Here is a 17,453-nt window from a genome sequence, read left to right as displayed (position 1 = left end):
GAGAAGAGTGGTACAAAGTGGTCTCTATATACCTCAAAAAATATAGAATAGAGGGTCCAAGTGAAGAAATATAAAAATATATACAATACTTTGTAAGACAGGGGTGACTAGAGCCTGAGAGTCCACCACCCAACCACCCTTTATATACGCATGCCCTTGGCCCTTTTCCCTAGTTGGACTCCCCGTTCCACACCGCCTAGCCCGGCTCTGCCTTATCTGGTCCGGCCTTGCTAGTGTCCTGACATTACTCCCCCCTTAAGAAGAGTTTTCATCCTTGAAAACAAAAGTGGGAAACTTCTTCTTAAGAACACTAATGTTTTCCCAATTGGAACCTTCTACAGGTTGGTCTTTCCACTTGATTAAGGCTTGTTGTCGTACGTGATGATGTGTACGCAACTCATGATAATCAAGAACACGTTCAGGTTCATGCGGTAGGGTAGGAGGTTCAATGTAATGAACCAAAACCTGTTGGTCAATGACATTGTCGTCCCCATGTAACCGCTTTCGTAGACGGCTTACATGAAACACCGGATGAATGCGAGAATGTGAAGGTAGTAATAGTTTGCAGGCACGATCACCTACTCGCTTGAGTATTTTGAAAGGATCACAATATCGGGGAGATAATTTAGGCGTCAGTCCAGTTTTTAGACTTTCTGAATGTTCTGGCTCACATAAAAATACTTCCTCCCCTTCTTCAAAGGTAACTTGCCGACGTTTCTCATCAACGTATTTCTTATACCAATCCTGTGCTTGCCGGACATTCTGGCGAGCAAGTTTCAGCATATCCATATGGTCTTTAAGAAAATCCTTAACCTGTTGGAGTTTTTTGATTGCCAACCCCACCATAACTGGTGACCTAGTTTGAATCCCGTACATTAGCATGAAAGGACTAAAGTCTGTTGTGACATGCTTAGCAGTGTTGTAGGAAAAATTGAGAATAGGTAAGTATTCTTCTCAATCTGAATGTTTTTTGCTGACGTATGCTCTTAGCATATCCTCTATCACTTGGTTGACCCATTCCGTTTGACCATCCGTTTTTAGATGATCAGCTGTACTGAGGTTTAGTTGGGTACCCAATACAGCTCTCCAAAAGTGGCTGTTAAACTTGGGATCATGGTCACTAACAATGTTACTTGGCAAACCATACAATTTGTATAGATTGTCCACAAGTAACTTGGCTAGTTCTGGTGTCAGAATAAACTTACATAGTTTAGTCAACCTGTCTACGACCACCCATACTGAGTCATGACCTTGTATAGTGGTTGGAAAACCTACAATAAAATCCATAGAGAGACTTTCCCATTTTCCATTGGGAATCTCCAAAGGATGTAAGAGTCCTCCTCCTTTCAGGCGCTCTGCCTTGTTAACTTTACATTTTTGCCCGTTCAAGACATAAGCTTGAACAAAGCCATGTATACCTAGCTAGTAAAACTGTCGTCGTATGAGAGCATAAGTTTTTCTAATCCCCGGGTGCCCTGCACTTGGACTATCATGACATTCATAAAGAATCTGGCGCCAAATGTCCGTGTCTGTCGGTACACAAACTCTCCCCTTGTGGAGTAGGTACCCATTGTCAATGGTAAAATTCTTCCATCACTGTAGTTCATCACTTGATAAAGGAGAACTAGGTGTGGAGGTTAAGTGTACACTACCGTCATTGGAGTGAGAAGGATCCCTCTTTTAAACATGGCTCCACACTTTGATATATGCTTCATCATGCTCATATTTTCCCTTGAGAGAATCTAAAAATTCACTACTAAGTTCCGTGAACAAGAGCGAATTGATCTCTGGTATTCTACTTAGAGCGTCTTCCACTACATTGTATCGGCCTTTGTGATACCTTAGCTTGGCGTCATATTTTTGAAGGATCTTGGCCCACCTGGCTTTTTGACCCTTTAAATCTGTTTCTTGTGTAAACCATTTGATGCTTTCATGGTCAAACACAATCTCGAACTGAGCACCATACAGATAATGCCACCATGTCTTTAAGGCAGACACTATTGCATAGAGTTCGCGTTCATAATCAGAATAGTTCTGCTGAGCTGCATCAAGCTTCTTACTTTCAAATGAAATCGGCCGTTCGTCTTGTAACAGGACTGCTCCAATAGCACAATCACTGGCATCTGTTTCCAAAATGAATGGTTTCAAAGGATCTACAATAGCCAGTATAGGAGTTGTAGCTAATGCATCCTTGAGTGTATCGAAACTGTGCTGTTGAGCGGATCCCCACTGAAAATATTTTCCTTTGCCTTTAAGTTGATCCATCATAGGAACAACAATTTGAGCATAGTTTTTAACGAACCTTCGGTAAAAACCTGCAAATCCTAAAAATATATGTAATTCTTCCAGATTTTTAGGAGGAGGCCATTTTCTGATGGTATCCACTTTGGATTGATCCATGTATAGGCCATGAGCTGAAATAACATGCCCTAAATAATGAATTTCATCTTTTAGAAAATCACGTTTAGATTCTTTGGCATATAACTTGTTTGTATGTAACAACTCAAACACCTGCCTGAGATGTTGTAAGTGCTCTTCTTCAGAAGCACTATAGACTAGGATGTCATCGAGGAAAACAATGATAAATTTGCCCAAATATGGCTTCAAGACACTATCCATAAGTGTCATGAATGTTGCGGGCACATTGGTTAACCCAAAGGGCATCACCAAAAACTCATAGTGTCCAAACCGTGTTTGGAATGCACTCTTAGGTATATCGGCAAGCCGAATACGGACTTGGTGATATCCTGACCGCAAGTCCATTTTCGTTAAAAATGCGAGCATGAGTTAGCTTATCAAATAACTCATCTACTCTTGGCAATGGATATTTGTTCTTAACCGTAATTGCATTTAAGCCCCGATAGTCTATGCACATGCACATACTGCCGTCCTTTTTCTTCGCTAAAAGGATAGGCAAAGCCCATGGTGAAGAACTGGGTTGTATAAACCCTTTGCTACGGTAGTCAGCAAGCTGACGTTCCATCTCAGCAGCCTTTAAGTAACTCATACGGTAAGGTGGTTTACTAACAGGTTTACAGCCTGCAGCCACTTCAATGCTATGTTGTACTGATCGTGTCGGCGGTAATCCTGATGGAAAATCATTAGGAAATACATCTTCGAATTCATTTAATAATTGTTGTAATTGACTAGCAACGTTTGCTTGTTTAGAATTAGCAATTGGTGGAATAGAGGAGAGAGAAGCATGCGGCGTTGAGGAATTTTCAGCAAACTCAATGTTAGAAAGAAAATGAGACAGTGAGTAACACAAGAAAACCTGATCTATTTCATTATCAGAACTCAGCGGTACAAATCAGTGATGATGAAGGTATATCCTTTTCTCCTAACAACAACACATGTGTGCCATGGGATTCAAACATCAAGCTGTTGTGCTCATAGCTAAGGTTCAGTGATGGTCCTAGGCTATGCAACCACTCCCTACCAAGAACCACATCAGCCCTTTCCATGTTCATAACCTGAAAATCCAAACAAGTAGAGTGCCCTTGTTCTTCCAATGGAACAACTCGGCATTGAGTATCCCATATTTCAGTATCATGTCCATTCATCATTGCTACCTTGTAGCGGTGAGTACTCGGAGTTTGAAGCAGTTTGAGCTTTTTCACCAATCCATAATTGATGAAATTATGAGTAGCACCGTCATCTACCAAGATGTGCACCTTGTGCCCTTGCATATATCTGTGCATACATACTTACTCATGTGGTCCAAAGGTTTGTTGCCACACGGAAGCTGTGAGACAGCATTCATGCACCACCTCAGTGTGTGTTACTTCCACTGTGGAGAATTTCGAGTAAGACTCAAGAGGTAGTAGTTGCACCGTGTGCACTGCTTTCTCCTTCCCTTGAGCAGCAGATTTCCCCTTGGGACAATCCTTTTTTCCATGACCTCTCCCTAAACATTGAAAACATAACTTCTCTTTCTTGGCTTTATCAAAATCCTCAGGAGAAAGAGGACCCTTGGGCCCCTTGGGTTTTTTAGATGCATCTGAATTAGCAACTAGAAATTTTCTTTTATTGTGCCCGTACTAAGTGCATGTATTACCATGTATACTAGCAAGCACATTGCTATTATGTATTTTCTTCTCATGAGGGTTATCATGAATATGTGCTTTCACTATGGCTTCCTCAAGTGTTTTAGGGTCTTGGGTCTTGACATACTTCTTAAGCTCATGTGTCAGGCCTCGTATGAACCCTCGTAATTGTTGAAAGGTATCCAAGCCTTCCAACTTGAGGATAACGTCCCGATAGTGAGAGATATATTCAAGGAGTGATGGGCATTGGCGCATGGAACATGTGTCCCAAGCCGTCCAATTTCGATTGGTCTCATTTGTAGGCAAAAATTCTTTGCTAAACATTGCTTCAAAGGCTGCCCAACTCTATGGTATGATGTTCTTCTCCTTGAGAGACATCCACCATTTGTAGGCCTTGCCTTCCAGAGTTAAGCTCGCTTGCAGAGCTCTGACTGCGTCTTGAGTATGCCTTAAGGCATAAATTCCATCCCATTTGCTGAGAAAGATGTTCACTGCGCATCCTTATTGCGGTCTCGATCTTCGCCCTTAAAGACTGGTGGTTTAAAGTTCTTTAACAAGTCATCCACCTCTATGGCAGTGAGAGTATGCACCGTATCATTAATTGGGCCTTGCCCTTGTGTGCCAACGTGCTCATGCATGTGGGTGTCAGCAGGACTCTTAGACTGCTGATGCATTAATTGAATTACTAATGTGAAAAGTTTAGTAACATTTTCATTTAAAGCTTTAAAATTTTCATGCATGACTGTCATGCGTGTTTGAAGTACACAAGATTCTTGAATATCGAGAAACTCATAAGTATCTTCTCCTGCCATAGCGTCACGGTTACTCTCCTTGAGAGGATCCGGCCGTGGGTCATCATTGGTAGGATCAGGAGTACTTTGCTCAAAATTGAATGTCATATTGATATCCAAATCCATGGCTACACAGTGCAGTGAAAGAAGTACTTAGAAAATATACCTGATATTGGGAGCACTCGCAAAGTAGAGTAGTCGTGCAAACTCCGTCAAAATTGATAGTAGTCTGATGTATATGGAACTCAGCAAGCTCTTGATAGTTGAATCAACTATGCTTGACGATGCTGACAAAAATTTGTACCACTTGAAACGTCGTTGACAACTGAATCTTCCCGAAGGAAGAAATTGCAATAGATATTCTTTCGAAACTTCAACTCCGTCAAACTTTAACTTCTATCGACTTCTGCAATTGCTGTAATTCTGACAGTTTGCCTAGAATTCGGTGGCCCCTTGCCTATGCTTGTGTCGGATCTCGGCCGACAACCGTCGAACACCCTAACTTGTGTATGGGGTGTGTGCCCGGGTGGACATGCACCCTAGCTTGAGATTTTTTTGATAAATTGCAAGGCCAAAGGCCTTTGGGCGCCTTGTGTGTGAATAAAAACCCCTGCAATCGGCTATGGTGACCACGACACTACCGCGAGGGCGAGGGAGAGAGAGAACTACCCGTCGGTTGTGTTCTGGGCGTCGCTCTAGTGACGTAAACCCCTCCCCTCCGCAGCGCGCATCCGCCGGGCTAAGCCGTGCAGCATAGGCGGAGGTCGAGGTTGTATAGCAAAAAGTATAAAAATATATACCTCTTCCAAGTGAAGAAATTTCCTAAACGTTTTTAGTGCGCGATGATGGATAGTTACCTGACTAATCAAGTCTACCCGTCCATGATTGACAACCTTAGTCAATCCCCACTTACCACCTCATACTCACACACGATTCTTTTTTTTTTAATTACTACCACATTCTTTTGACATTTAAAATAATGTTTTCCTTTTTAACTTTCCCGTATAGTAATTCGTTAAGACAAGTCATGAAAATCAACATTAAAAACAGTCTTTCAAAAAACAAACATCTTTATACTTAAGACAAGGTACGGTTACTTATAATATTTTTTGACAACCTTGACACGTACTCCACTTGTCTCAAGCGTACCTATACATGGGTGAAACAAACATCACCCTTCCTTATTTATAATCCGGGTGGAAACCCATCACCCAAATTTTGGGACATCCATATGCCAAATTAGTTGCCCATAGAACAGGGGAATTCCCCTAGGATAAAACAGTATCCTAAGTAATATCCACAAACAAACACATGTAGGGGTAAAGACTCCATGTACAAGGGAAAAACCGACTCATCCATAGCTGACAAGCCATCATTACTCATTATCACCTGAAGTGAAAATATTCAAAGAAATTAGAGGTGTCTTAAGACAAATTGTTTTAAGGATGACCAATCATTCTTTCCTAAGTCAATCAATCTTAACCAAAACAATTCTTTCATAATTTACCAACAATTGTACGCTGGTTTCTTGAAAGATGCCTTTTGTTTTTAGCTAGTTTCACTTTTCCTAATTCCTTACACCCTCTTTTACGTTTTCAATGTTAATACTTAAAGAAGAGCTTGAATTATTCATCTTAAATTATAATGAAGACCCATCTGGGACTAGTCGGACATTTTTTGCAGTGCATCATGTATTGTACATCTATCTCCACAAATTTGACTACAAGACCAAATCTAGCACGTGCAGATACAGACAAAAGATTCTTCTTGATCCTAGGTAAATAAAGTGCATCAATAAGTGTGAAAGAACTCCCATTTGTAGCAGTAAGCACAATCTTTCCAACTCCCTGAACCGGATAAGAGGCATTGCTGGCACAAGTGACTGAATTTCCATGAGGGACAGACTCGAGAGAGGTGAACAATTGATGATGTGGGGCAATGTGCTTTGTAACTGCACCACTATTGAAATACCACACATGTGAATATGCAGCAACTGACATGCGTGCATCATGGACAACAGGATTGTAAGTGCACTCTACACTAAAAGACCATTCTACATAAACATCAGAATCACAATCTCCTTTCACAGAAGACTCAACAATAGCTACATTTGTAGTGGAACCATCATTTGCAGTGGAACCACCCTCCTTCTTCTTAGCCTCTTTGGACTTCAACTTAGAACACTACTTGATCAAGTGATCATTAGCTTTACAATAATGGAAACACATCTTCTTTTTTCCCTTATCACCAAAATTTCCAGACAAATTTCTACCAGTAGCAGAAGCATTAGGAACATGTGATTTTCCGCTCGTAGAAGAACCATAAGAAGTGGTTGCATTGCTGTTACCACGCTTTCTTTGAGCAATAATAAAATCCTGTTCAATTGCATGTTGTCTAGTCTTATTTTTTTGGGAAAGTGATTCTTGTAACAGCAATGTGCACCATGCATCAAACTTGGAAACTTCAGGATTTCCTTGGGTCATAAGTCTCCAAGTACTAGCAAAAGTTTGGTAAGAATTTGGTAAGGCATCAAGAACAATCTGCACAAGGGAACTTTCTGAAATGACTTCACCTACAGAAAAAAGTTGCTTATTGATATCATTGAGACCATTAAGGAAAGTGCCCATATCATCTTTCTCATGCATAATCTTCGACTCCAGCTCTTTATCCAGCAATGCAATTTTTGCCTCGTTGCGGCTTGCATAAAGACCAGCCAGAATATCCCAAGCCCGTTTTTTAGATTTCATTGAACAAATGTGAGGAGTAATGGTGCACTTCATAGAAAACACAATCAATGCATGAGCTTGCGCATCCTTTGCATCCCAACGAGCTTGTTCTATCATAGGCAAAACAACTCTAACATCAGCAATTCTTGCAGTAAGAACTGCAACATCGTCAACATCGCCTACGTCCTCAGAACCAGGACGTACATCAATTCCCTACACAATATTCCAAATGTTCTTTGACATAAGAACATGTTGCATAATGTAAGCCCACATAGGGTAATTTTCCCCCATCCAATCTGTCCTCAACAGCAAGCATCTTGAACACACTTATGTTGTTGTCAACCATAATGAATGATGCACCTAATGTGAAAACTGTCCAAAAAGAGGAGAAACAAAGCAAAAACAGCACATTCTATATATCACAAACCGTAGAAGACTATAAGGGACTTGTCATGCAAAAAATGGCTCTAACAAATTACGAAATAGCTTGTGCAATACTTCCTGTAGTAGAAACGAAGGCCAAAATGAGACCGAATCAGAAATTTGAGAAGACTGAGCTCTATGAGATCTCCCGAAATTTTTTTTGACCTGCGAAGGCTTGCCAAATCTCACAAACATCAAAGAAAGTGAGCAAGCATGTGCTAGAGCTGCTCGCGACAAGGCTTGAGATGACGCAACCTGCTCTGATACCAATTGTTGGAATTAGGGTTACATGGAAATGCACACAGCTTAGAGAAGACGAAGGAAGCTCAAGGCCCACAATAGAGAGTGTATTACTTAGTGTGCAATGGAAAGATAGACAACCCTAGAATGAATGGGCGTATACAATGCACGGGGGAAAAAACCTTCTAAAGAGGGAAAAAATGCCCCGGTAGTCCTAAGTGTGTTCACACACATCACTACCACATGTGTATGGTAACAAGGTCATGAGTTGGATAGTTCAACTCATGAAGCCTTAATTTTCTAAAAGTGTAGGCAAGTGGTCGGCCTTCCTGTGTTAAGACTCCTCCTACAATTAGTCCACTCGCATTTGTTACCAACTCAAAATCTTGAGTAAAATCAGGGAGCTTGAGTACAGGAGCAGAGGTGATATTGTTTCAGTTGTTAAACAAAACCTTCTTGTTCTCTCTCCCATGTAAGCTTGGAGGATTTCTTGAGTAGCTGAATCAAGGGTGTAGCAATGAGTGCATAATCTCTAACGAATATTGTATACCATCCTGTAATACCTAGAAAACCTTGAATTTCACTGGTAGTTTTGGGTTGTGACCATTCTATTATGTCCTTTACCTTTGCAAGATCCCCTTAGAAGATATAATAAACCCAAGATAACTGACATCAAGAGTACAAAAGACACATTTTCTCATCTTTGCATATATTTGATGTTGTCGAAGGATACTCAAGACCTTGCATACATGTTCCTCATGCTCCTTAGCATCTTTTGAATAGACCAATATATCATCAAAGAATACAAGAAAAAAATCATCCACTTATCCTTGAAATACTTCCTGCATGAGCCAATTAAAAGTTGCTAGCGCATTTGTAAGGCCAAAGGGCATGGCTATGAACTCATAGTGCCCATATCGAGTGTTGAATGCAGTGTTATATAGTCTGCTTCTTTGATCCAGATTTGATGATATCCTGATCTAAGATCCATTTTTGTGAACATTTGTGCCCCGTGCAATCTATCTAAAAGTTCGTCTATGCTAGGGATAGGATACTTGTTCTTTACGGATAGCTACTTAATAAGGCCTTGGTAATCTATGCAGAGGTGAAAGGACCCAAACAAAATAGGTGTTCCCCATGGAGAAATAGTTGTTGGGCTGAACCCCTACTCAATTAGTTGTTAAAGCCGTTCTTTGAGCTCTATGGCTTCAAGGTAGAGACATCTTGTAAGGTCTTTTGGAAATAGGTTCACTACATTGGAAATGTTTCTATGTCCCTTGGGGGAGGTAAATTTGAGAGGTCCTCTGGAAACACATCTGAAATTTTCTTAAGCCACTTTGGAAGCTGGTTGGCCTCTGAATCTTTGTCCTTGTTTAGTTTTACTATGAAAATTTGTTGTCCCTTACTTAAACCTTTAATAAGTATACTAGCCTTAACTAGATGGGTTTTTTTCCCATTATGTACCTAAACTAAAATTTCCTCTTCTAACGGATAAACTACCCTTTTTGACCTTAGGATTAGGAGGTGGTTGAGCCATTGGGATATGCTAAGGTACTCTCCTAGTTCTTTTCCTAGTCGATATTTGTAGTGGGTCAAACTGGAGTCTTCTTCTACTTCTTGCAAGTATTCTTGTCAAGAGTAATGGCCCTAAGAGTTGCCTCATCTTCCTTCCCTCTTGTGCTCTTGAACTCTCCCCTCCCTAGTTCACTTGGTGTGGGATTCAAGGAGAGATTCTTCTCTTGATTTACCTATGACTTGCTCATAATTGAAAGGATCAATATTTCCTGCATGTGCTTGAGCCCTAGTGTAACAAACTTTGGATAATAGTTTTGGTCTCTCTGACATGCATCATCTCTCAAATGAAACACAACATACAAATCACATCGTGCTGGAACAGAAACTCATCAAGCACAACAGACAAATAGACATAGCGGGATTGCCAAATGTGTTGGGGCTCATCAACACACAAAAGAGTAGCTCTCAAACACCATTTTGCATCATGAAACAACAGAACAAAAACTTCACATACAATAAAATATATACAGATACAAATTCAGAATGAACAGAAGAAAACATAATATAAGTCTGAGTCATGAAAGAAAGTACATCATCTCAAAATGCGACTACACGACCTTTCCTAATTCCCCACAAGGCACAATCTAATCCCATGAAGTAGCTAGTACAAAATAGTTTCAACTACCGAAATAAGTTCTTGGAAAATTATTTGACTGAGAAAATCTGACACAGAAGATTTGATGCAGCTATTTTGAACCAGTAAACCCAATTTAACAAACAATGTCTAGTCAGCACACACCACAATGGACCACAATTTATTTTTTGTATAGAGGAGACCTTCTTTTATAGGAAAAAGAGCCTCTATGGTCTACCCTCTCTCATGAGAGAGATCCATCCATGTGTCCATGTGTAGCCGCCCTTGTGTAGGAAAGTCCAACTAGAAGTCGACCACTGATTGTTGAACGCCGGCCATCGGTCATTGAGTTTTGACCACTGACTGACCATCCACCATTAACTATCAACCATTGACTTGACCATCGACCAACCAACCATTGAATATCGGCCAACCAGCCATTGACTATTGACCATCAACAAACCTACCATTGACTACCGGCCAATCGACCATTGATCACCAGCCATTGCCGTTTTTTGGTCACTTTTTGACCACTGCGTTTGGACAAGGTATTTCACTTTTTGACCGCCGTGTTTGAACAAGGTATTTTAGTGAAAAAGAATGTGAATTTTTGGGTTTTTTGACAAGTGATTTTTCTCATGAACAATGGCTTTGCTCATAACGAGGGCCTTACAAATGTACATTTTTTAAAATAAAAGCTACAAGGGGTGAATCATGTTGCATACTTAGCAATCTCCCACTTGGAGACTAATCTCCACACCAAACCTGTGACTGTCTTCCATTCTGACTTCTTATCCTTGAATGCCAATTGCATATGAGAAAAAGATTACTTATCCTTGTTAACCACCTTTGTTAACATGTCTGCAAAATTCTCGCTTGTGTGCACCTTTCCAAGCTTTAGTTTTCCCTCTTCCAAAAGAGTTTGTATGAAGTGATATCTCACTTTGATATGCTTTGTCTTTGAGTGAAAGGATGATTTCTTCACAAGATGAATGGCGATTTGATGGTCGCTATATAAGACACAATTGTCTTGCTTGTATCCAAGCTCCTCCAAGAATTTGTGAAGCCACAAAATCTCTTTGCTTGCCTCCGTGAAAGCTACATATTCTACTTCCGTGTTAGAAAATGATCCCACTTTTTTGAAACTTTGAAGCCTAACTTATCGTTGTGCCTCTAGCTGTGAAGACGTAGCTAGTAGTTCTCCTTTGAGTATCTTTAAACCCGTGCCATATCTGCATCAACATATCCTTACAAGAAAATATCAGTGTCTTCAAAACACAAATCATTTGTGATTGTACCCTTTATATGCCTTAGTATCCACTTCTTTACTTAGACTATCCATGAATATACTCACAACTTCCGCTGCATGTGCAATATCTAACCTTATCCATACCATAGCATATATTAGAGAACCGATAGTTGCAGCATATGGAACTTTAGACATGCACATTATCTCCTCTTGTGTCTTTGCACACAAATCTTTTATTAGTTTAAAGTGACTCGCCAAAGGTGTAGAAACCGGCTTTGCATCTTGCATTGCAAACCTTTTTAGTGAGTAGCGTTAAATGGTAACCTTGCATTTGAACTACATTTCTACTCAAATGTATATATTTTTTATCAAAGTTTTAACCTAGTGTTCATTCTCTCTTTCCGTAATAGCCTTTTTCCATACAAGCACCTTACCCTTCTTAGATCTTTATGCATTTACATCATATTTCTCTCTTCATGCTAAATGTAAATAGTAAACTTAATTCTACTCTCCTAGTTTTTTTACTGCATATTCTTTTAACTAATTACCTTTACTAATTTAAATAACTATCTACATCCCATAATTTGTAAATAAATAGTTTATGGGCACTTATCTTACCCATCTTCTCTCAAGGGCAGGGTTAACCTTGTAGGCCTTTCCTTCCCCACCACTATGTGACCCAAATCTTGGATCATTTACTTGTGTTGGTCAACAAATCTTAAATATAATGTATATCCCCAATAAATCAAACTTTATTGGAGCCTACCTCATTTGTTTAAGGTGGATTCTCTTTTGAAAAAAGCATGCTACACCTTGGATGCATGCTAAAGGGCCCCCTACAAGGAGACTTGGTTCAAAAGGTGTTTTGGATGCATCTTGAACGCTTTAGCTCGTGGGTATACTTGAGGAACACTCCAAAATCAGCTTAAACACTTTGAAAAGGTCAACTTTGCCTTTTACAGCACCCAATTCTGAGTTACAGGCTGAAAGTTATGGTGAAAACAAGGTGTTGCGGACACTGTTACTGCAGGTCAAAGTTACAATCAGGTAAACCACAAAGGTGAAAAGTTTTCTTGACTTATCCAACATTCTAAAATACCAATGGGGAGTTAAAAACCACTTGCATGTGGATGGGTCGGCTCAAGATGCTTCCAGAGACACAACAAACAGGATGGGGACACTCTTCAGGAGCCACTGGAGGGACATCATGGTGGGGCCCACATACATTATCAACCCTTATGGAGCCTCCACGACTTAAAAGGCTATTTTTAATGAAAAAATAAGTCCCTTATTTTCATAATTGAAGGAATGGTCAAAAGGGAACCTAACTATGGTTAATTACCTACCCTAGTCAAGTTTAACCTAACCCAAGGTCTTGTACAGCTATAAAAAGGCCCTTTGGCAAGCACAAAAATACACACACCTACTCCTGTCACGGCTAGGGACTTGCTACGCGCTGTGTGCGAGCCACAAAGGCTCCTAGCACACAGTCATACAACAGACAAGCTCACAAGGAAGAATGGTGTGTCACTCACCTTCCTGCGTAGTTGCGAATGAAGGATTCCCGCGTCGCGAAGAAGAGGGAGACGCCGCTACGCCGCGCTCAACCGCCTTGCCGCCGTTGTGCCGCCACAACGCTCGATCACACACACACTCTCACACTCTCTCTCACACGTACACACACACACACACAAGGAGATGGTGAAGGAGAAGGTGGAGATGGAGCAAGAGCGGCTTCTATTGCACAATGAGAGAATGAGTAAAAATTAGGTTTAGTGGCTTTTATATGAGCTCACCCCATTCACACTTGGGCGCCCATACTTAGCCAACTAACTCCTTGAATATTCCAGTTAGAGTGCGCCTGTCATCGGCGATCACCCTTACCCTATTCCTATTGGTCCGACAAGCCTGGTACCTGACTCTAAATAATACAACGTTTATAGATCATAGGGTGTCCGTGTACCGTGAGGGTTAACAACTCCATTGCTGAAAATAAGCTCCTCTAAGGTTAGGGAAGCCCTAATCTCTCTCTCCTCTTGTCTCCCTATCCATTTCCTAAGCTCGCTATCATAAGCGGCACCATAGAGAGAGCATCAATATGCTATTGCTACCATTCTCTTGCAAACATTTCTCTTACCATACTCATCCCTAAATAAGGATTGTAGATTCTATATGAGAGCAAGGATATCAAGTTCAATGATCTATCTCATGGTTTGATCAACAAATTGTTGCAATTGGGGTGTCGTCGTCACACTTTTGCTCTAAACGCATGTAAAATTGGTAAGCATATCTTGGCAGCTTCTCATATTTTGTGCTCATTGGGTTTCTTGTTTTTTGAGAAAGTTTTTTGTGCACCATGGTGTCTATTTGCTTGGCTTCTCTCCTTATGTTGTGTGTAAGTAATTCTTGGGGCTGCATAGATGGAGAAGAGCTCTCTATGCATGCTGCCTTCTGTGTGTAAGTAGTCTCTTCTTTTGGGAAAGGAAAGGAGTTGTCAAGTATTTGTGCATTATGGTGTTTTGAGTTTTGAGGTTTTGTGCTTGCTTTTCTTAGAAGTATATGAGCACTAATATGGTGAAGGTCAATCTTTGCATGTGAGTTTTTGCAGTGTTCAAAGGGATTGCTTAAGGAGTGTGTGTTGAATGGTTGAAGGGCATTTTGTGTTGAAGCACATAAGGAAGGTGTGAGAGTGTGTGTGTGTGTGTTGTATATGGTTTGTTTTGGTTTCCTTCTTTCTCCATAAAAGAGGGTGGTGCCCCTAAGAAATATGCGTGTGTAGGGTCTCACGGAGTGGTTGTCTGGTGGGAGCCTTGAGTTGAGACCCATCTCAAAAAATCCGCTCTCATTAGTACCTTCTTGATGTAATCCTCTTGAGATACCTTTCATGTCTTCTTCTCCCTTCCCCTTGATATCTTCATACCAAGTATCCGCTTTCCAACACCTAAATATTTAATTTAAAAATATTTAGACAACTCCTCTTTTAAATCTCTAATATCCTACACATTAGCACTTGCAATTAGCATATATCATCAACATACAACATTAGTATGATAAAATTTCCATCTCCCAAATTCTTCGTGTACACACAATGATTTGAGTTGAATTTTTTGAATCCATGATCCAGCATACATTGGTTGAACTTTATATAACACTAACTTGATGTTTGGTTTAGACCATACAAGATCTTCTTAACCTGCAAACAATTTTCTCCTTACCCTTTTCTTCATACCCCTTCGGTTGAAGCATGCAAATATCCTCCTCCAAATCACCATGAGGGAACACCGTGTTTACATCCATTTTCTCAAGATTCAAGTCATGAGAATCCACAAGGCTTAAGACAAGGTAATGGACCTCATTTTTATGATAGGAGAAAATATTTAATTGAAGTCAATTACTTTCTTATGAGAAAACCCCTCTACAAGCCTGGACATGTACATCTTTTTCCTGCATTCTTCTTCGTTTAGCTTGTACATCCATTTTTTTGCAGTTCTTGCTTACCTTTTGGAAAATCAACCAACTCCCATGTTTGGTTGCGATGCAATGATTCCATCTCTGCTTACATGCTCTTCATCCATTCTTTTTTGGATTTGTGTTGCATGAATTATTCGTATGATTTTGACTCTCCACAATCTAAGACCAAGAGATGGTTGAAGGAAGGAATGAAGCTCTTTTGAGGTCTACTTAATCTTGTAGATCTGTGTGGCATAGGTTGAGGTTCCTCATCCAGTTGACATTGTTGCAAGCTATCACCATTTTCCCTCCTTGAGTCTTCACTATCCTCAAGCTCCATGTACTCACCAGCTATACCTTTTCTTTGTTTTCTTCCCAAGTAATCTTTGTACATATTTTGTTTGTTGCAAATTACATCCCTAGTCCTAAAGAGCCATCCTCAAGCTCCATGTACTCACCAGATATACCTTTTCTTTGTTTTCTTTCCAAGTAATCTTTGTACATATTTTGTTTGTTGAAAATTGCATCCCTAGTCCTAAAGAATTTATTGTCTTTAGGATCTATAGGTTATACCCAAAGCCCGCTTCTCCATAGCCAATGAAGAAACACTTCTTGGACTTTGCATCTAGCTTTGACCTTAGACTTCTATCTATGTGAATTAAATCCTCACATCCAAACACTTTCATAAATGCATAATTAATCGGTATACCTATCTACACTTCTTGTGTAGTCCCTCCATCCAGTGCCGTTGAGGGTGATCAGTTGTTCAAGTACAGAGATATACTTACTACTTCTACCCAAATCTCAAGCGTCTGGTCTACATGTACTGCATGCTTGGTACTTGCTCCATAATTGTCATGATTACTTGTAGGTCCGCATGTAGCCTCATGATTTGTGCTCACTACATGATTGTCCTGTTCATCTTTTCAAAAACTCTATTTTGTTGAGGTGTCCTTGGGGTTTTCCTCTATCTCCAAAAGCCATTGCTAGCACAAAAGCTTTCAAAATCTTGGCTGCATTAGTCACCTTCATTGATGGATGTGAGGCATCTAAGATTATTACTTGCTTCTTTTCATCTTTGAAATATGAAAAACAAATCAATTATTTTTTTCATTACATAAACCCATGTTTTCCTAGTTGCATCGTCTATGAATGTTACATAGTACAATGAACCACCAAGGGATAGTGTACTCTCAGGACCCCATAGATTAGAATGAACTAATTCAAGCTTTTTTTCTTGAATTTTCTACTTTTAGATATTTCACCCTCTTTTGTTTATCATTAACACAATCTTCATAGAATTCCAATTCCACTTCTTTCAAACCTGGTAGAAATTTATTTGATTCAAGGATATGAATTCCTTTAGCACTCATATGCCCAAGCTGATAGTGCCATACCACACCATCAACTTTTGTAGTTGTTGCATAAATTACGCGCTAACCATACACAAGTATAGTGTAGACACCTTGTCTTGTTTTGCAGCCACCATAGATCCTTTTAAGATCTTCCAATGTTTGTTTTTGAATGTGATGTTGTGACCTTCCATGTCCAATTGACCTGTAGAAATCAAGTTTTTGCAAAGAAAAGTACATGCCTAACATCATTTAGCTTCCATACATTTCAATTTGTAGTTTTAACACAAATTGTACCTTTGCCAACAATTTCATAAGCTTCATCATCTCCTAAGTATACATACCCAAAATTACCTTTGGTGTAATCTTGGAAATACTTATTGTAGGGTGTGGAATGAAGTCCTAGAGTATACTATCAAAGAATTGGACACATTGTTTAATGAAAGAATTAGAGAATCTTGTTGCACTTTACCTACCACATTGGCCTCCAATGTTGTTGTATTTTCTTGAGACTCCAACTCCTGCTTCTTCTTGGACCATCGCTCCTTCTTGACGTGGCCTCTTCTTGCCGTAGTTCCAACACTCAAGAATTGGCTTTGTGCATGAATTGCTCTGCCTTGAGCGATCAAAACTTCTTTGGATTTTGAACCTCTTCTTTCGTCTTCCTCTCGTTTCCAATGATATTGCAACACTTGATGATTCACCTATGCTTCTCCTTTGCATTTCCTCACTTAAGAGAACACACAATATATCATCAAATTCAAGAGTATTTGAGCCAAATATTGAGCTACTTACAACCATCATAAGGTTTTTCCAACTATTCGACAAACACAATAGTATTAGGAGAGCTCACACCTCATCGTTGAAGTTAATCTTCACCGAATGAAGCTGACTTATGATGGTCTTGAAGTTGTTTAGGTGTTATGCAATTGAACCACTCTTTGCCATTTTTATATTGAACAATTGCTTCATGAGAAATATCTTATTGGATGCCGATGGTTTCTTGTAGAGGCTGTCAAGCAACCTT

Source organism: Adiantum capillus-veneris, chromosome 9, assembly GCF_014529385.1.
Source record: "Adiantum capillus-veneris isolate H3 chromosome 9, ASM1452938v2, whole genome shotgun sequence".
NCBI classification, from domain to species: domain Eukaryota; kingdom Viridiplantae; phylum Streptophyta; class Polypodiopsida; order Polypodiales; family Pteridaceae; genus Adiantum; species Adiantum capillus-veneris.
The sequence above is the reverse complement of the archived record's forward strand: the minus strand, read 5'-3'. Positions refer to the sequence as shown.